The 23,210-nt window shown below is 46.0% G+C and overlaps 1 protein-coding gene across 1 annotated transcript in view; it reads right to left on the reverse strand.

The window, feature by feature from the left end:
- The window catches only part of LOC142652259 (cyclic nucleotide-binding domain-containing protein 2-like), a 47,295-nt gene that overhangs the window by 11,678 nt on the left and 12,407 nt on the right, over window positions 1–23,210 (reverse strand). The gene's annotated exons all lie outside the window — the stretch shown is intronic.

Consider the following 23,210-nt stretch of genomic DNA (forward strand, 5'->3'; position numbering starts at 1 on the left):
AGACAGTATCACACATGAGAGGATTAGATACACAGCTCAGCAGACAGAATCACACATGAGAGGATTAGATACACAGCTCAGCAGACAGTATCACTCATGATAGGATTAGATACACGGCTCAGCAGACAGTATCACACATGATAGGATTAGATACACAGCTCAGGAGACAGTATCACACATGAGAGGATTAGATACACAGCTCAGCAGACAGTATCACTCATGATAGGATTAGATACACGGCTCAGCAGACAGTATCACACATGATAGGATTAGATACAGGGCTCAGCAGACAGTATCACACATGATAGGATTAGATACACGGCTCAGCAGACAGTATCACACATGATAGGATTAGATACAGCAGCTCAGCAGACAGTATCACACATGACAGGATTAGATACACGGCTCAGCAGACAGTATCACACATGATAGGATTAGATACACAGCTCAGCAGACAGTATCACACATGATAGGATTAGATACACGGTTCAGCAGACAGTATCACACATGAGAGGATTAGATAAAAAGCTCAGCAGACAGTATCACACATGATAGGATTAGATACACAGCTCAGCAGATAGTATCACACATGATAGGATTAGATACACCACTCAGTAGACAGTATCACACATGATAGGATTAGATACACCGCTCAGTAGAACACTGTCCCTGTAAATATTGAGAAGACTCTCGGTCCCTGTTAGAGATGAGATTTTGCCTCTTGACTTCGCTGAGATATTGACTGGTCTTGTATTTCTCCGGAATCTATGACGACTAATGACATAACCCGGAGCAGTGACCCAGAGGACACAATATCCACATTCCTGTCATATCTCCCCCTCCTCGGACCCCCCACCTGGTGTAACATACAATGAGGTTTCGCACCCTGTAGTGACTGGTGACGGATCCTCCAATGATTTTCTTAAGTCAATAAGTTGTCGTCTTCATAACTGAGCGCCGGTGCCCGGGATACGCGGCCTCCAAATGTACCGCTGAATTGTGTCCTGGATGATGAGTGATCGGTTATATACACCGCTGTCCTGGATGATGAGTGATCGGTTATATACACCCCTGTCCTGGATGATGAGTGATCGGTTATATACACCGCTGTCCTGGATGATGAGTGATCGGTTATATACACTGCTGTCCTGGATGATGAGTGATCGGTTATATACACCGCTGTCCTGGATGATGAGTGATCGGTTATATACACGCTGTCCTGGATGATGAGTGATCTGTTATATACACCGCTGTCCTGGATGATGAGTGATCGGGTATATACACGCTGTCCTGGATGATGAGTGATCGGTTATATACACCGCTGTCCTGGATGATGAGTGATCGGTTATATACACCGCTGTCATGGATGATGAGTGATCGGTTATATACACCGCTGTCCTGGATGATGAGTGATCGGTTATATACACGCTGTCCTGGATGATGAGTGATCGGTTATATATACCGCTGTCCTGGATGATGAGTGATCGGTTATATACACCGCTGTCCTGGATGATGAGTGATCAGTTATATACACCGCTGTCCTGGATGATGAGTGATCGGTTATATACACCGCTGTCCTGGATGATGAGTGATCGGTTATATACACCGCTGTCCTGGATGATGAGTGATCGGTTATATACACGCTGTCCTGGATGATGAGTGATCGGTTATATACACGCTGTCCTGGATGATGAGTGATCGGTTATATACACCGCTGTCCTGGATGATGAGTGATCGGTTATATACACGCTGTCCTGGATGATGAGTGATCGGTTATATACACCGCTGTCCTGGATGATGAGTGATCGGTTATATACACGCTGTCCTGGATGATGAGTGATCAGTTATATACACCGCTGTCCTGGATGATGAGTGATCGGTTATATACACGCTGTCCTGGATGATGAGTGATCGGGTATATACACTGCTGTCCTGGATGATGAGTGATCGGTTATATACACCGCTGTCCTGGATGATGAGTGATCGGTTATATACACCGCTGTCCTGGATGATGAGTGATCGGTTATATACACGGCTGTCCTGGATGATGAGTGATCGGTTATATACACGCTGTCCTGGATGATGAGTGATTGGTTATATACACCGCTGTCCTGGATGATGAGTGATCGGTTATATACACCGCTGTCCTGGATGATGAGTGATCGGTTATATACACCGCTGTCCTGGATGATGAGTGATCGGTTATATACACCGCTGTCCTGGATGATGAGTGATCGGTTATATACACGCTGTCCTGGATGATGAGTGATCGGTTATATACACGCTGTCCTGGATGATGAGTGATCGGTTATATACACCGCTGTCCTGGATGATGAGTGATCGGTTATATACACCGCTGTCCTGGATGATGAGTGATCGGTTATATACACCGCTGTCCTGGATGATGAGTGATCGGTTATATACACCGCTGTCCTGGATGATGAGTGATCGGTTATATACACGCTGTCCTGGAGGATGAGTGATCGGTTATATACACCGCTGTCCTGGATGATGAGTGATCGGGTATATACACTGCTGTCCTGGATGATGAGTGATCGGTTATATACACCGCTGTCCTGGATGATGAGTGATCGGTTATATACACCGCTGTCCTGGATGATGAGTGATCGGTTATATACACCGCTGTCCTGGATGATGAGTGATCGGTTATATACACCCCTGTCCTGGATGATGAGTGATCGGTTATATACACTGCTGTCCTGGATGATGAGTGATCGGTTATATACACCGCTGTCCTGGATGATGAGTGATCGGTTATATACACGCTGTCCTGGATGATGAGTGATCTGTTATATACACCGCTGTCCTGGATGATGAGTGATCGGGTATATACACGCTGTCCTGGATGATGAGTGATCGGTTATATACACCGCTGTCCTGGATGATGAGTGATCGGTTATATACACCGCTGTCATGGATGATGAGTGATCGGTTATATACACCGCTGTCCTGGATGATGAGTGATCGGTTATATACACGCTGTCCTGGATGATGAGTGATCGGTTATATATACCGCTGTCCTGGATGATGAGTGATCGGTTATATACACCGCTGTCCTGGATGATGAGTGATCAGTTATATACACCGCTGTCCTGGATGATGAGTGATCGGTTATATACACCGCTGTCCTGGATGATGAGTGATCGGTTATATACACCGCTGTCCTGGATGATGAGTGATCGGTTATATACACGCTGTCCTGGATGATGAGTGATCGGTTATATACACGCTGTCCTGGATGATGAGTGATCGGTTATATACACCGCTGTCCTGGATGATGAGTGATCGGTTATATACACGCTGTCCTGGATGATGAGTGATCGGTTATATACACCGCTGTCCTGGATGATGAGTGATCGGTTATATACACGCTGTCCTGGATGATGAGTGATCAGTTATATACACCGCTGTCCTGGATGATGAGTGATCGGTTATATACACGCTGTCCTGGATGATGAGTGATCGGGTATATACACTGCTGTCCTGGATGATGAGTGATCGGTTATATACACCGCTGTCCTGGATGATGAGTGATCGGTTATATACACCGCTGTCCTGGATGATGAGTGATCGGTTATATACACGGCTGTCCTGGATGATGAGTGATCGGTTATATACACGCTGTCCTGGATGATGAGTGATTGGTTATATACACCGCTGTCCTGGATGATGAGTGATCGGTTATATACACCGCTGTCCTGGATGATGAGTGATCGGTTATATACACCGCTGTCCTGGATGATGAGTGATCGGTTATATACACCGCTGTCCTGGATGATGAGTGATCGGTTATATACACGCTGTCCTGGATGATGAGTGATCGGTTATATACACGCTGTCCTGGATGATGAGTGATCGGTTATATACACCGCTGTCCTGGATGATGAGTGATCGGTTATATACACCGCTGTCCTGGATGATGAGTGATCGGTTATATACACCGCTGTCCTGGATGATGAGTGATCGGTTATATACACCGCTGTCCTGGATGATGAGTGATCGGTTATATACACGCTGTCCTGGAGGATGAGTGATCGGTTATATACACCGCTGTCCTGGATGATGAGTGATCGGTTATATACACGCTGTCCTGGATGATGAGTGATCGGTTATATACACCGCTGTCCTGGATGATGAGTGATCGGTTATATACACGCTGTCCTGGATGATGAGTGATTGGTTATATACACCGCTGTCCTGGATGATGAGTGATCGGTTATATACACCGCTGTCCTGGATGATGAGTGATCGGTTATATACACGCTGTCCTGGAGGATGAGTGATCGGTTATATACACCGCTGTCCTGGATGATGAGTGATCGGTTATATACACGCTGTCCTGGATGATGAGTGATCGGTTATATACACCGCTGTCCTGGATTATGAGTGATCAGTTATATACACCGCTGTCCTGGATGATGAGTGATCAGTTATATACACGCTGTCCTGGATGATGAGTGATCGGTTATATACACGCTGTCCTGGATGATGAGTGATCGGTTATATACACCGCTGTCCTGGATGATGAGTGATCGGTTATATACACCGCTGTCCTGGATGATGAGTGATCGGTTATATACACCGCTGTCCTGGATGATGAGTGATCGGTTATATACACCGCTGTCCTGGATGATGAGTGATCGGTTATATACACCGCTGTCCTGGATGATGAGTGATCGGTTATATACACGCTGTCCTGGATGATGAGTGATCGGTTATATACACCGCTGTCCTGGATGATGAGTGATCTGTTATATACACCGCTGTCCTGGATGATGAGTGATCGGTTATATACACACTGTCCTGGATGATGAGTGATCGGTTATATACACCGCTGTCCTGGATGATGAGTGATCGGTTATATACACCGCTGTCCTGGATGATGAGTGATCTGTTATATACACTGCTGTCCTGGATGATGAGTGATTGGTTATATACACTGCTGTCCTGGATGATGAGTGATTGGTTATATACACCGCTGTCCTGGATGATGAGTGATCGGTTATATACACCGCTGTCCTGGATGATGAATGATCGGTTATATACACGCTGTCCTGGATGATGAGTGATCAGTTATATACACGCTGTCCTGGATGATGAGTGATCGGTTATATACACCGCTGTCCTGGATGATGAATGATCGGTTATATACACGCTGTCCTGGATGATGAGTGATCAGTTATATACACCCTGTCCTGGATGATGAGTGATCGGTTATATACACGCTGTCCTGGATGATGAGTGATCGGTTATATACACCGCTGTCCTGGATGATGAGTGATCGGTTATATACACCGCTGTCCTGGATGATGAGTGATCGGTTATATACACCGCTGTCCTGGATGATGAGTGATCGGTTATATACACCGCTGTCCTGGATGATGAGTGATCGGTTATATACACGCTGTCCTGGATGATGAGTGATCGGTTATATACACGCTGTCCTGGATGATGAGTGATCGGTTATATACACCGCTGTCCTGGATGATGAGTGATCGGTTATATACACGCTGTCCTGGATGATGAGTGATCGGTTATATACACCGCTGTCCTGGATGATGAGTGATCGGTTATATACACGCTGTCCTGGATGATGAGTGATCAGTTATATACACCGCTGTCCTGGATGATGAGTGATCGGTTATATACACGCTGTCCTGGATGATGAGTGATCGGGTATATACACTGCTGTCCTGGATGATGAGTGATCGGTTATATACACCGCTGTCCTGGATGATGAGTGATCGGTTATATACACCGCTGTCCTGGATGATGAGTGATCGGTTATATACACCGCTGTCCTGGATGATGAGTGATCGGTTATATACACCGCTGTCCTGGATGATGAGTGATCGGTTATATACACCGCTGTCCTGGATGATGAGTGATCGGTTATATACACCGCTGTCCTGGATGATGAGTGATCGGTTATATACACGCTGTCCTGGAGGATGAGTGATCGGTTATATACACCGCTGTCCTGGATGATGAGTGATCGGTTATATACACGCTGTCCTGGATGATGAGTGATCGGTTATATACACCGCTGTCCTGGATGATGAGTGATCGGTTATATACACGCTGTCCTGGATGATGAGTGATTGGTTATATACACCGCTGTCCTGGATGATGAGTGATCGGTTATATACACCGCTGTCCTGGATGATGAGTGATCGGTTATATACACCGCTGTCCTGGATGATGAGTGATCGGTTATATACACCGCTGTCCTGGATGATGAGTGATCGGTTATATACACGCTGTCCTGGAGGATGAGTGATCGGTTATATACACCGCTGTCCTGGATGATGAGTGATCGGTTATATACACGCTGTCCTGGATGATGAGTGATCGGTTATATACACCGCTGTCCTGGATTATGAGTGATCAGTTATATACACCGCTGTCCTGGATGATGAGTGATCAGTTATATACACGCTGTCCTGGATGATGAGTGATCGGTTATATACACGCTGTCCTGGATGATGAGTGATCGGTTATATACACCGCTGTCCTGGATGATGAGTGATCGGTTATATACACCGCTGTCCTGGATGATGAGTGATCGGTTATATACACCGCTGTCCTGGATGATGAGTGATCGGTTATATACACCGCTGTCCTGGATGATGAGTGATCGGTTATATACACCGCTGTCCTGGATGATGAGTGATCGGTTATATACACTGCTGTCCTGGATGATGAGTGATCGGTTATATACACGGCTGTCCTGGATGATGAGTGATCAGTTATATACACCCTGTCCTGGATGATGAGTGATCGGTTATATACACCGCTGTCCTGGATGATGAGTGATCGGTTATATACACGCTGTCCTGGATGATGAGTGATCGGTTATATACACCGCTGTCCTGGATGATGAGTGATCTGTTATATACACCGCTGTCCTGGATGATGAGTGATCGGTTATATACACGCTGTCCTGGATGATGAGTGATCGGTTATATACACCGCTGTCCTGGATGATGAGTGATCTGTTATATACACCGCTGTCCTGGATGATGAGTGATCGGTTATATACACCGCTGTCCTGGATGATGAGTGATCTGTTATATACACTGCTGTCCTGGATGATGAGTGATTGGTTATATACACTGCTGTCCTGGATGATGAGTGATTGGTTATATACACCGCTGTCCTGGATGATGAGTGATCGGTTATATACACCGCTGTCCTGGATGATGAATGATCGGTTATATACACGCTGTCCTGGATGATGAGTGATCAGTTATATACACGCTGTCCTGGATGATGAGTGATCGGTTATATACACCGCTGTCCTGGATGATGAATGATCGGTTATATACACCGCTGTCCTGGATGATGAATGATCGGTTATATACACGCTGTCCTGGATGATGAGTGATCAGTTATATACACTGCTGTCCTGGATGATGAATGATCGGTTATATACACGCTGTCCTGGATGATGAGTGATCGGTTATATACACCGCTGTCCTGGATGATGAATGATCGGTTATATACACGCTGTCCTGGATGATGAGTGATCAGTTATATACACCGCTGTCCTGGATGATGAATGATCGGTTATATACACGCTGTCCTGGATGATGAGTGATCAGTTATATACACGCTGTCCTGGATGATGAGTGATCGGTTATATACACCGCTGTCCTGGATGATGAGTGATCGGTTATATACACCCTGTCCTGGATGATGAGTGATCGGTTATATACACGCTGTCCTGGATGATGAGTGATCGGTTATATACACGCTGTCCTGGATGATGAGTGATCGGTTATATACACCGCTGTCCTGGATGATGAGTGATCGGGTATATACACGCTGTCCTGGATGATGAGTGATCGGTTATATACACCGCTGTCCTGGATGATGAGTGATCAGTTATATACACCGCTGTCCTGGATGATGAGTGATCGGTTATATACACCGCTGTCATGGATGATGAGTGATCGGTTATATACACCGCTGTCCTGGATGATGAGTGATCGGTTATATACACGCTGTCCTGGATGATGAGTGATCGGGTATATACACCGCTGTCCTGGATGATGAGTGATCGGTTATATACACCGCTGTCCTGGATGATGAGTGATCGGTTATATACACGCTGTCCTGGATGATGAGTGATCGGTTATATACACCGCTGTCCTGGATGATGAGTGATCGGTTATATACACGCTGTCCTGGATGATGAGTGATCGGGTATATACACGCTGTCCTGGATGATGAGTGATCGGTTATATACACGCTGTCCTGGATGATGAGTGATCGGTTATATACACGCTGTCCTGGATGATGAGTGATCGGGTATATACACTGCTGTCCTGGATGATGAGTGATCGGTTATATACACGCTGTCCTGGATGATGAGTGATCGGTTATATACACCGCTGTCCTGGATGATGAGTGATCGGTTATATACACTGCTGTCCTGGATGATGAGTGATCTGTTATATACACGCTGTCCTGGATGATGAGTGATCGGTTATATACACCGCTGTCCTGGATGATGAGTGATCGGTTATATACACGCTGTCCTGGATGATGAGTGATCAGTTATATACACTGCTGTCCTGGATGATGAGTGATCAGTTATATACACCGCTGTCCTGGATGATGAGTGATCGGTTATATACACCGCTGTCCTGGATGATGAGTGATCGGTTATATACACGCTGTCCTGGATGATGAGTGATCAGTTATATACACTGCTGTCCTGGATGATGAGTGATCAGTTATATACACCGCTGTCCTGGATGATGAGTGATCAGTTATATACACCGCTGTCCTGGATGATGAGTGATCGGTTATATACACCGCTGTCCTGGATGATGAGTGATCGGTTATATACACCGCTGTCCTGGATGATGAGTGATCGGTTATATACACCGCTGTCCTGGATGATGAGTGATCGGTTATATACACCCCTGTCCTGGATGATGAGTGATCGGTTATATACACCGCTGTCCTGGATGATGAGTGATCAGTTATATACACCGCTGTCCTGGATGATGAGTGATCGGTTATATACACCGCTGTCCTGGATGATGAGTGATCAGTTATATACACCGCTGTCCTGGATGATGAGTGATTGGTTATATACACCGCTGTCCTGGATGATGAGTGATCGGTTATATACACCGTTGTCCTGGATGATGAGTGATCGGTTATATACACGCTGTCCTGGAGGATGAGTGATCGGTTATATACACGCTGTCCTGGATGATGAGTGATCGGTTATATACACCGCTGTCCTGGATGATGAGTGATCGGGTATATACACCGCTGTCCTGGATGATGAGTGATCGGTTATATACACGCTGTCCTGGATGATGAGTGATCGGTTATATACACCCTGTCCTGGATGATGAGTGATCGGGTATATACACCGCTGTCCTGGATGATGAGTGATCGGTTATATACACGCTGTCCTGGATGATGAGTGATCGGTTATATACACCGCTGTCCTGGATGATGAGTGATCAGTTATATACACCCTGTCCTGGATGATGAGTGATCGGGTATATACACCGCTGTCCTGGATGATGAGTGATCAGTTATATACACGCTGTCCTGGATGATGAGTGATCGGTTATATACACCGCTGTCCTGGATGATGAGTGATCAGTTATATACACCCTGTCCTGGATGATGAGTGATCGGTTATATACACCGCTGTCCTGGATGATGAGTGATCGGTTATATACACCGCTGTCCTGGATGATGAGTGATCGGTTATATACACCGCTGTCCTGGATGATGAGTGATCGGTTATATACACCGCTGTCCTGGATGATGAGTGATCGGTTATATACACGGCTGTCCTGGATGATGAGTGATCGGTTATATACACCGCTGTCCTGGATGATGAGTGATCGGTTATATACACTGCTGTCCTGGATGATGAGTGATCGGGTATATACACCGCTGTCCTGGATGATGAGTGATCGGTTATATACACGCTGTCCTGGATGATGAGTGATCGGTTATATACACGCTGTCCTGGATGATGAGTGATCGGTTATATACACCGCTGTCCTGGATGATGAGTGATCGGTTATATACACGCTGTCCTGGATGATGAGTGATCGGTTATATACACGCTGTCCTGGATGATGAGTGATCGGTTATATACACGCTGTCCTGGATGATGAGTGATCGGTTATATACACGGCTGTCCTGGATGATGAGTGATCGGTTATATACACCGCTGTCCTGGATGATGAGTGATCGGTTATATACACGCTGTCCTGGATGATGAGTGATCGGTTATATACACGGCTGTCCTGGATGATGAGTGATCGGTTATATACACCGCTGTCCTGGATGATGAGTGATCGGTTATATACACCGCTGTCCTGGATGATGAGTGATCGGTTATATACACCGCTGTCCTGGATGATGAGTGATCGGTTATATACACCGCTGTCCTGGATGATGAGTGATCGGTTATATACACGCTGTCCTGGATGATGAGTGATCGGTTATATACACCGCTGTCCTGGATGATGAGTGATCGGTTATATACACCGCTGTCCTGGATGATGAGTGATCGGTTATATACACCGCTGTCCTGGATGATGAGTGATCGGTTATATACACGCTGTCCTGGATGATGAGTGATCGGTTATATACACCGCTGTCCTGGATGATGAGTGATCGGTTATATACACCGCTGTCCTGGATGATGAGTGATCGGTTATATACACCGCTGTCCTGGATGATGAGTGATCGGGTATATACACCGCTGTCCTGGATGATGAGTGATCGGTTATATACACCGCTGTCCTGGATGATGAGTGATCGGTTATATACACCGCTGTCCTGGATGATGAGTGATCGGGTATATACACCGCTGTCCTGGATGATGAGTGATCGGTTATATACACCGCTGTCCTGGATGATGAGTGATCGGTTATATACACCGCTGTCCTGGATGATGAGTGATCGGTTATATACACCGCTGTCCTGGATGATGAGTGATCGGTTATATACACCGCTGTCCTGGATGATGAGTGATCGGTTATATACACGCTGTCCTGGATGATGAGTGATCGGGTATATACACGCTGTCCTGGATGATGAGTGATCGGGTATATACACGCTGTCCTGGATGATGAGTGATCGGGTATATACACGCTGTCCTGGATGATGAGTGATCTGTTATATACACGCTGTCCTGGATGATGAGTGATCGGGTATATACACGCTGTCCTGGATGATGAGTGATCGGTTATATACACGCTGTCCTGGATAATGAGTGATCGGGTATATACACGCTGTCCTGGATGATGAGTGATCGGGTATATACACGCTGTCCTGGATGATGAGTGATCGGTTATATACACCGCTGTCCTGGATGATGAGTGATCGGTTATATACACGCTGTCCTGGATGATGAGTGATCGGTTATATACACGGCTGTCCTGGATGATGAGTGATCAGTTATATACACCGCTGTCCTGGATGATGAGTGATCGGTTATATACACGCTGTCCTGGATGATGAGTGATCGGTTATATACACGCTGTCCTGGATGATGAGTGATCGGTTATATACACCGCTGTCCTGGATGATGAGTGATCGGTTATATACACCGCTGTCCTGGATGATGAGTGATCGGTTATATACACCGCTGTCCTGGATGATGAGTGATCGGTTATATACACGCTGTCCTGGATGATGAGTGATCTGTTATATACACGCTGTCCTGGATGATGAGTGATCGGTTATATACACCGCTGTCCTGGATGATGAGTGATCGGTTATATACACCGCTGTCCTGGATGATGAGTGATCGGTTATATACATGCTGTCCTGGATGATGAGTGATCGGTTATATACACCGCTGTCCTGGATGATGAGTGATCGGTTATATACACGCTGTCCTGGATGATGAGTGATCGGTTATATACACGCTGTCCTGGATGATGAGTGATCGGGTATATACACGCTGTCCTGGATGATGAGTGATCGGGTATATACACGCTGTCCTGGATGATGAGTGATTGGTTATATACACCGCTGTCCTGGATGATGAGTGATCGGTTATATACACGCTGTCCTGGATGATGAGTGATCGGTTATATACACGCTGTCCTGGATGATGAGTGATCGGGTATATACCGCTGTCCTGGATGATGAGTGATCGGTTATATACACGCTGTCCTGGATGATGAGTGATCGGTTATATACACGCTGTCCTGGATGATGAGTGATCAGTTATATACACGCTGTCCTGGATGATGAGTGATCGGTTATATACACGCTGTCCTGGATGATGAGTGATCGGGTATATACACGCTGTCCTGGATGATGAGTGATCAGTTATATACACCGCTGTCCTGGATGATGAGTGATCGGTTATATACACCGCTGTCCTGGATGATGAGTGATCGGTTATATACACGCTGTCCTGGATGATGAGTGATCGGTTATATACACCGCTGTCCTGGATGATGAGTGATCGGTTATATACACCGCTGTCCTGGATGATGAGTGATCGGTTATATACACGCTGTCCTGGATGATGAGTGATCGGTTATATACACGCTGTCCTGGATGATGAGTGATCAGTTATATACACCCTGTCCTGGATGATGAGTGATCGGTTATATACACCGCTGTCCTGGATGATGAGTGATCGGTTATATACACGCTGTCCTGGATGATGAGTGATCGGTTATATACACTGCTGTCCTGGATGATGAGTGATCGGGTATATACACCGCTGTCCTGGATGATGAGTGATCGGGTATATACACGCTGTCCTGGATGATGAGTGATCGGGTATATACACCGCTGTCCTGGATGATGAGTGATCTGTTATATACACGCTGTCCTGGATGATGAGTGATCGGTTATATACACCGCTGTCCTGGATGATGAGTGATCGGTTATATACACCGCTGTCCTGGATGATGAGTGATCGGTTATATACACCGCTGTCCTGGATGATGAGTGATCTGTTATATACACGCTGTCCTGGATGATGAGTGATCGGTTATATACACTGCTGTCCTGGATGATGAGTGATCGGTTATATACACCGCTGTCCTGGATGATGAGTGATCAGTTATATACACGCTGTCCTGGATGATGAGTGATCGGTTATATACACCGCTGTCCTGGATGATGAGTGATCAGTTATATACACCGCTGTCCTGGATGATGAGTGATCGGTTATATACACCGCTGTCCTGGATGATGAGTGATCGGTTATATACACCGCTGTCCTGGATGATGAGTGATCAGTTATATACACCGCTGTCCTGGATGATGAGTGATCAGTTATATACACCGCTGTCCTGGATGATGAGTGATCGGTTATATACACCGCTGTCCTGGATGATGAGTGATCGGTTATATACATGCTGTCCTGGATGATGAGTGATCAGTTATATACACCGCTGTCCTGGATGATGAGTGATCGGTTATATACACTGCTGTCCTGGATGATGAGTGATCGGTTATATACACGCTGTCCTGGATGATGAGTGATCGGTTATATACACCGCTGTCCTGGATGATGAGTGATCGGTTATATACACGCTGTCCTGGATGATGAGTGATCAGTTATATACACCGCTGTCCTGGATGATGAGTGATCAGTTATATACACGCTGTCCTGGATGATGAGTGATCGGTTATATACACCGCTGTCCTGGATGATGAGTGATCGGTTATATACACCGCTGTCCTGGATGATGAGTGATCAGTTATATACACCGCTGTCCTGGATGATGAGTGATCGGTTATATACACCGCTGTCCTGGATGATGAGTGATGGGGTATATACACTGCTGTCCTGGATGATGAGTGATCGGTTATATACACGCTGTCCTGGATGATGAGTGATCGGTTATATACACCGCTGTCCTGGATGATGAGTGATCGGTTATATACACCGCTGTCCTGGATGATGAGTGATCGGTTATATACACCGCTGTCCTGGATGATGAGTGATCGGTTATATACACCGCTGTCCTGGATGATGAGTGATCGGTTATATACACCGCTGTCCTGGATGATGAGTGATCGGTTATATACACCGCTGTCCTGGATGATGAGTGATCAGTTATATACACCGCTGTCCTGGATGATGAGTGATCGGTTATATACACCACTGTCCTGGATGATGAGTGATCGGTTATATACACGCTGTCCTGGATGATGAGTGATCGGTTATATACACCGCTGTCCTGGATGATGAGTGATCGGTTATATACACCGCTGTCCTGGATGATGAGTGATCGGTTATATACACTGCTGTCCTGGATGATGAGTGATCGGTTATATACACGCTGTCCTGGATGATGAGTGATCGGTTATATACACCGCTGTCCTGGATGATGAGTGATCGGTTATATACACCGCTGTCCTGGATGATGAGTGATCGGTTATATACACGCTGTCCTGGATGATGAGTGATTGGTTATATACACGCTGTCCTGGATGATGAGTGATCGGTTATATACACTCTGTCCTGGATGATGAGTGATCGGTTATATACACCGCTGTCCTGGATGATGAGTGATCGGTTATATACACCACTGTCCTGGATGATGAGTGATCGGTTATATACACCGCTGTCCTGGATGATGAGTGATCGGTTATATACACCGCTGTCCTGGATGATGAGTGATCGGTTATATACACGCTGTCCTGGATGATGAGTGATTGGTTATATACACGCTGTCCTGGATGATGAGTGATCGGTTATATACACTCTGTCCTGGATGATGAGTGATCGGTTATATACACCGCTGTCCTGGATGATGAGTGATCGGTTATATACACCACTGTCCTGGATGATGAGTGATCGGTTATATACACCGCTGTCCTGGATGATGAGTGATCGGTTATATACACCTCTGTCCTGGATGATGAGTGATCGGTTATATACACCGCTGTCCTGGATGATGAGTGATTGGTTATATACACCGCTGTCCTGGATGATGAGTGATCGGTTATATACACCTCTGTCCTGGATGATGAGTGATCGGTTATATACACCGCTGTCCTGGATGATGAGTGATCGGTTATATACACTGCTGTCCTGGATGATGAGTGATCGGTTATATACACTGCTGTCCTGGATGATGAGTGATCGGTTATATACACGCTGTCCTGGATGATGAGTGATCGGTTATATACACCGCTGTCCTGGATGATGAGTGATCGGTTATATACACCGCTGTCCTGGATGATGAGTGATCGGTTATATACACCGCTGTCCTGGATGATGAGTGATCGGTTATATACACCGCTGTCCTGGATGATGAGTGATCAGTTATATACACCGCTGTCCTGGATGATGAGTGATCGGTTATATACACCGCTGTCCTGGATGATGAGTGATCGGTTATATACACCGCTGTCCTGGATGATGAGTGATCGGTTATATACACGCTGTCCTGGATGATGAGTGATCGGTTATATACACCGCTGTCCTGGATGATGAGTGATCGGTTATATACACCGCTGTCCTGGATGATGAGTGATCGGTTATATACACGCTGTCCTGGATGATGAGTGATCGGTTATATACACCGCTGTCCTGGATGATGAGTGATCGGTTATATACACCGCTGTCCTGGATGATGAGTGATCGGTTATATATACACGCTGTCCTGGATGATGAGTGATCGGTTATTTACACCGCTGTCCTGGATGATGAGTGATCGGTTATATATACCGCTGTCCTGGATGATGAGTGATCGGTTATATACACGGCTGTCCTGGATGATGAGTGATCGGTTATATACACGGCTGTCCTGGATGATGAGTGATCGGTTATATACACCGCTGTCCTGGATGATGAGTGATCGGTTATATACACCGCTGTCCTGGATGATGAGTGATCGGTTATATACACGCTGTCCTGGATGATGAGTGATCGGTTATATACACCGCTGTCCTGGATGATGAGTGATCGGTTATATACACCGCTGTCCTGGATGATGAGTGATCGGTTATATACACGCTGTCCTGGATGATGAGTGATCGGTTATATACACTGCTGTCCTGGATGATGAGTGATCGGTTATATACACGCTGTCCTGGATGATGAGTGATCGGTTATATACACTGCTGTCCTGGATGATGAGTGATCGGTTATATACACCGCTGTCCTGGATGATGAGTGATCGGTTATATACACCGCTGTCCTGGATGATGAGTGATCAGTTATATACACCGCTGTCCTGGATGATGAGTGATCGGTTATATACACCGCTGTCCTGGATGATGAGTGATCGGTTATATACACCGCTGTCCTGGATGATGAGTGATCGGTTATATACACCGCTGTCCTGGATGATGAGTGATCGGTTATATACACCGCTGTCCTGGATGATGAGTGATCGGTTATATACACGCTGTCCTGGATGATGAGTGATCGGTTATATACACCGCTGTCCTGGATGATGAGTGATCGGTTATATACACGCTGTCCTGGATGATGAGTGATCGGTTATATACACGCTGTCCTGGATGATGAGTGATCGGTTATATACACCGCTGTCCTGGATGATGAGTGATCGGTTATATACACGCTGTCCTGGATGATGAGTGATCGGTTATATACACGCTGTCCTGGATGATGAGTGATCGGTTATATACACCGCTGTCCTGGATGATGAGTGATCGGTTATATACACCGCTGTCATGGATGATGAGTGATCGGTTATATACACCGCTGTCCTGGATGATGAGTGATCGGTTATATACACCGCTGTCCTGGATGATGAGTGATCTGTTATATACACGCTGTCCTGGATGATGAGTGATCGGTTATATACACCGCTGTCCTGGATGATGAGTGATCGGTTATATACACCGCTGTCATGGATGATGAGTGATCGGTTATATACACCGCTGTCCTGGATGATGAGTGATCAGTTATATACACGCTGTCCTGGATGATGAGTGATCGGTTATATACACCGCTGTCCTGGATGATGAGTGATCAGTTATATACACGGCTGTCCTGGATGATGAGTGATCGGTTATATACACCGCTGTCCTGGATGATGAGTGATCGGTTATATACACCGCTGTCCTGGATGATGAGTGATCGGTTATATACACGCTGTCCTGGATGATGAGTGATCGGTTATATACACCGCTGTCCTGGATGATGAGTGATCGGTTATATACACGCTGTCCTGGATGATGAGTGATCAGTTATATACACCGCTGTCCTGGATGATGAGTGATCAGTTATATACACGGCTGTCCTGGATGATGAGTGATCGGTTATATACACCGCTGTCCTGGATGATGAGTGATCGGTTATATACACGCTGTCCTGGATGATGAGTGATCAGTTATATACACCGCTGTCCTGGATGATGAGTGATCGGTTATATACACCGCTGTCCTGGATGATGAGTGATCGGTTATATACACCGCTGTCCTGGATGATGAGTGATCGGTTATATACACGCTGTCCTGGATGATGAGTGATCGGTTATATACACCGCTGTCCTGGATGATGAGTGATCGGTTATATACACCGCTGTCCTGGATGATGAGTGATCGGTTATATATACACGCTGTCCTGGATGATGAGTGATCGGTTATATACACCGCTGTCCTGGATGATGAGTGATCGGTTATATACACCGCTGTCCTGGATGATGAGTGATCAGTTATATACACCCTGTCCTGGATGATGAGTGATCGGTTATATACACCACTGTCCTGGATGATGAGTGATCAGTTATATACACCGCTGTCCTGGATGATGAGTGATCAGTTATATACACCCTGTCCTGGATGATGAGTGATCGGTTATATACACCGCTGTCCTGGATGATGAGTGATCAGTTATATACACCGCTGTCCTGGATGATGAGTGATCAGTTATATACACCCTGTCCTGGATGATGAGTGATCGGTTATATACACCGCTGTCCTGGATGATGAGTGATCGGTTATATACACCGCTGTCCTGGATGATGAGTGATCGGTTATATACACCGCTGTCCTGGATGATGAGTGATCGGTTATATACACCGCTGTCCTGGATGATGAGTGATCGGTTATATACACGCTGTCCTGGATGATGAGTGATCGGTTATATACACGCTGTCCTGGATGATGAGTGATCGGGTATATACACTGCTGTCCTGGATGATGAGTGATCGGTTATATACACGCTGTCCTGGATGATGAGTGATCGGTTATATACACCGCTGTCCTGGATGATGAGTGATCTGTTATATACACCGCTGTCCTGGATGATGAGTGATCGGTTATATACACCGCTGTCCTGGATGATGAGTGATCGGTTATATATACCGCTGTCCTGGATGATGAGTGATCGGTTATATACACGCTGTCCTGGATGATGAGTGATCGGTTATATACACGCTGTCCTGGATGATGAGTGATCGGTTATATACACTGCTGTCCTGGATGATGAGTGATCGGGTATATACACGCTGTCCTGGATGATGAGTGATCGGTTATATACACCGCTGTCCTGGATGATGAGTGATCGGTTATATACACCGCTGTCCTGGATGATGAGTGATCGGTTATATACACCGCTGTCCTGGATGATGAGTGATCGGTTATATACACGCTGTCCTGGATGATGAGTGATTGGTTATATACACGCTGTCCTGGATGATGAGTGATCGGTTATATACACCGCTGTCCTGGATGATGAGTGATCGGTTATATACACGCTGTCCTGGATGATGAGTGATCGGTTATATACACGCTGTCCTGGATGATGAGTGATCGGTTATATACACTGCTGTCCTGGATGATGAGTGATCGGTTATATACACGCTGTCCTGGATGATGAGTGATCGGTTATATACACCGCTGTCCTGGATGATGAGTGATCGGTTATATACACCGCTGTCCTGGATGATGAGTGATCTGTTATATACACGCTGTCCTGGATGATGAGTGATCGGTTATATACACCGCTGTCCTGGATGATGAGTGATCGGTTATATACACGCTGTCCTGGATGATGAGTGATCAGTTATATACACTGCTGTCCTGGATGATGAGTGATCAGTTATATACACCGCTGTCCTGGATGATGAGTGATCGGTTATATACACCGCTGTCCTGGATGATGAGTGATCGGTTATATACACCGCTGTCCTGGATGATGAGTGATCGGTTATATACACGCTGTCCTGGATGATGAGTGATCGGTTATATACACCGCTGTCCTGGATGATGAGTGATCGGTTATATACACCGCTGTCCTGGATGATGAGTGATCGGTTATATACACGCTGCCCTGGATGATGAGTGATCGGTTATATACACTGCTGTCCTGGATGATGAGTTATCGGTTATATACACGCTGTCCTGGATGATGAGTGATCGGTTATATACACCGCTGTCCTGGATGATGAGTGATCGGTTATATACACCGCTGTCCTGGATGATGAGTGATCGGTTATATACACCGCTGTCCTGGATGATGAGTGATCTGTTACATACACGCTGTCCTGGATGATGAGTGATCGGTTATATACACCGCTGTCCTGGATGATGAGTGATCGGTTATATACACCGCTGTCCTGGATGATGAGTGATCGGTTATATACACCGCTGTCCTGGATGATGAGTGATCGGTTATATACACGCTGTCCTGGATGATGAGTGATCGGTTATATACACGCTGTCCTGGATGATGAGTGATCGGGTATATACACGCTGTCCTGGATGATGAGTGATCGGTTATATACACCGCTGTCCTGGATGATGAGTGATCGGTTATATACACCGCTGTCCTGGATGATGAGTGATCGGGTATATACACGCTGTCCTGGATGATGAGTGATCGGTTATATACACGCTGTCCTGGATGATGAGTGATTGGTTATATACACGCTGTCCTGGATGATGAGTGATCGGTTATATACACCGCTGTCCTGGATGATGAGTGATTGGTTATATACACCGCTGTCCTGGATGATGAGTGATCTGTTATATACACCGCTGTCCTGGATGATGAGTGATCAGTTATATACACCGCTGTCCTGGATGATGAGTGATCGGTTATATACACCGCTGTCCTGGATGATGAGTGATCAGTTATATACACCGCTGTCCTGGATGATGAGTGATCAGTTATATACACCGCTGTCCTGGATGATGAGTGATCGGTTATATACACGCTGTCCTGGATGATGAGTGATCGGTTATATACACGGCTGTCCTGGATGATGAGTGATCGGTTATATACACCGCTGTCCTGGATGATGAGTGATCGGTTATATACACGGCTGTCCTGGATGATGAGTGATCAGTTATATACACCGCTGTCCTGGATGATGAGTGATCGGTTATATACACCGCTGTCCTGGATGATGAGTGATCGGTTATATACACCGCTGTCATGGATGATGAGTGATCAGTTATATACACGGCTGTCCTGGATGATGAGTGATCGGTTATATACACCGCTGTCCTGGATGATGAGTGATCGGTTATATACACCGCTGTCCTGGATGATGAGTGATCGGTTATATACACCGCTGTCATGGATGATGAGTGATCAGTTATATACACCGCTGTCCTGGATGATGAGTGATCAGTTATATACACCGCTGTCCTGGATGATGAGTGATCGGTTATATACACCGCTGTCCTGGATGATGAGTGATCGGGTATATACACCGCTGTCCTGGATGATGAGTGATCAGTTATATACACCGCTGTCCTGGATGATGAGTGATCGGTTATATACACCGCTGTCCTGGATGATGAGTGATCTGTTATATACACCGCTGTCCTGGATGATGAGTGATCGGTTATATACACCGCTGTCCTGGATGATGAGTGATCAGTTATATACACGCTGTCCTGGATGATGAGTGATCGGTTATATACACCGCTGTCCTGGATGATGAGTGATCGGTTATATACACCGCTGTCCTGGATGATGAGTGATCAGTTATATACACTGCTGTCCTGGATGATGAGTGATCAGTTATATACACCGCTGTCCTGGATGATGAGTGATCGGTTATATACACCGCTGTCCTGGATGATGAGTGATTGGTTATATACACCCCTGTCCTGGATGATGAGTGATTGGTTATATACACCGCTGTCCTGGATGATGAGTGATCTGTTATATACACGCTGTCCTGGATGATGAGTGATCGGTTATATACACTGCAGTCCTGGATGATGAGTGATCAGTTATATACACGCTGTCCTGGATGATGAGTGATCAGTTATATACACGCTGTCCTGGATGATGAGTGATCAGTTATATACACGCTGTCCTGGATGATGAGTGATCGGTTATATACACGCTGTCCTGGATGATGAGTGATCATTTATATACACCGCTGTCCTGGATGATGAGTGATCGGTTATATACACCGCTGTCATGGATGATGAGTGATCGGTTATATACACGCTGTCCTGGATGATGAGTGATCGGTTATATACACCGCTGTCCTGGATGATGAGTGATCGGGTATATACACCGCTGTCCTGGATGATGAGTGATCGGTTATATACACCGCTGTCCTGGATGATGAGTGATCGGTTATATACACGCTGTCCTGGATGATGAGTGATCGGTTATATACACCGCTGTCCAGGATGATGAGTGATTGGTTATATACACGCTGTCCTGGATGATGAGTGATCGGTTATATACACCGCTGTCCTGGATGATGAGTGATCGGTTATATACACACTGTCCTGGATGATGAGTGATCGGGTATATACACCGCTGTCCTGGATGATGAGTGATCGGTTATATACACCGCTGTCCTGGATGATGAGTGATCGGTTATATACACGCTGTCCTGGATGATGAGTGATCGGTTATATACACCGCTGTCCTGGATGATGAGTGATCGGTTATATACACCGCTGTCCAGGATGATGAGTGATTGGTTATATACACGCTGTCCTGGATGATGAGTGATCGGTTATATACACCGCTGTCCAGGATGATGAGTGATTGGTTATATACACGCTGTCCTGGATGATGAGTGATCGGTTATATACACGCTGTCCTGGATGATGAGTGATCGGTTATATACACCGCTGTCCTGGATGATGAGTGATCGGTTATATACACACTGTCCTGGATGATGAGTGATCGGTTATATACACGGCTGTCCTGGATGATGAGTGATCGGTTATATACACCGCTGTCCTGGATGATGAGTGATCGGTTATATATACACGGCTGTCCTGGATGATGAGTGATCGGTTATATACACTGCTGTCCTGGATGATGAGTGATTGGTTATATACACCGCTGTCCTGGATGATGAGTGATCGGTTATATACACCGTTGTCCTGGATGATGAGTGATCGGTTATATACACCGCTGTCCTGGATGATGAGTGATCGGTTATATACACGCTGTCCTGGATGATGAGTGATCGGTTATATACACCGCTGTCCTGGATGATGAGTGATCGGTTATATACACCGCTGTCCTGGATGATGAGTGATTGGTTATATACACGCTGTCCTGGATGATGAGTGATTGGTTATATACACCGCTGTCCTGGATGGTGAGTGATCGGGTATATACACCGCTGTCCTGGATGATGAGTGATCGGTTATATACACGGCTGTCCTGGATGATGAGTGATCGGGTATATACACCGCTGTCATGGATGATGAGTGATCGGTTATATACACCGCTGTCCTGGATGATGAGTGATCGGGTATATACACCGCTGTCATGGATGATGAGTGATCAGTTATATACACCGCTGTCCTGGATGATGAGTGATCGGTTATATACACCGCTGTCCTGGATGATGAGTGATCTGTTATATACACGCTGTCCTGGATGATGAGTGATCGGTTATATACACCGCTGTTCTGGATGATGAGTGATCGGTTATATACACCGCTGTCCTGGATGATGAGTGATCGGTTATATACACCGCTGTCCTGGATGATGAGTGATTGGTTATATACACCGCTGTCCTGGATGATGAGTGATCGGTTATATACACCGCTGTCCTGGATGATGAGTGATCGGTTATATACACCGCTGTCCTGGATGATGAGTGATCGGTTATATACACGCTGTCCTGGATGATGAGTGATCGGTTATATACACCGCTGTCCTGGATGATGAGTGATCGGTTATATACACGCTGTCCTGGATTATGAGTGATCAGTTATATACACGCTGTCCTGGATGATGAGTG

Source organism: Rhinoderma darwinii, chromosome 5 (genome assembly GCF_050947455.1).
Source record: "Rhinoderma darwinii isolate aRhiDar2 chromosome 5, aRhiDar2.hap1, whole genome shotgun sequence".
NCBI classification, from domain to species: domain Eukaryota; kingdom Metazoa; phylum Chordata; class Amphibia; order Anura; family Rhinodermatidae; genus Rhinoderma; species Rhinoderma darwinii.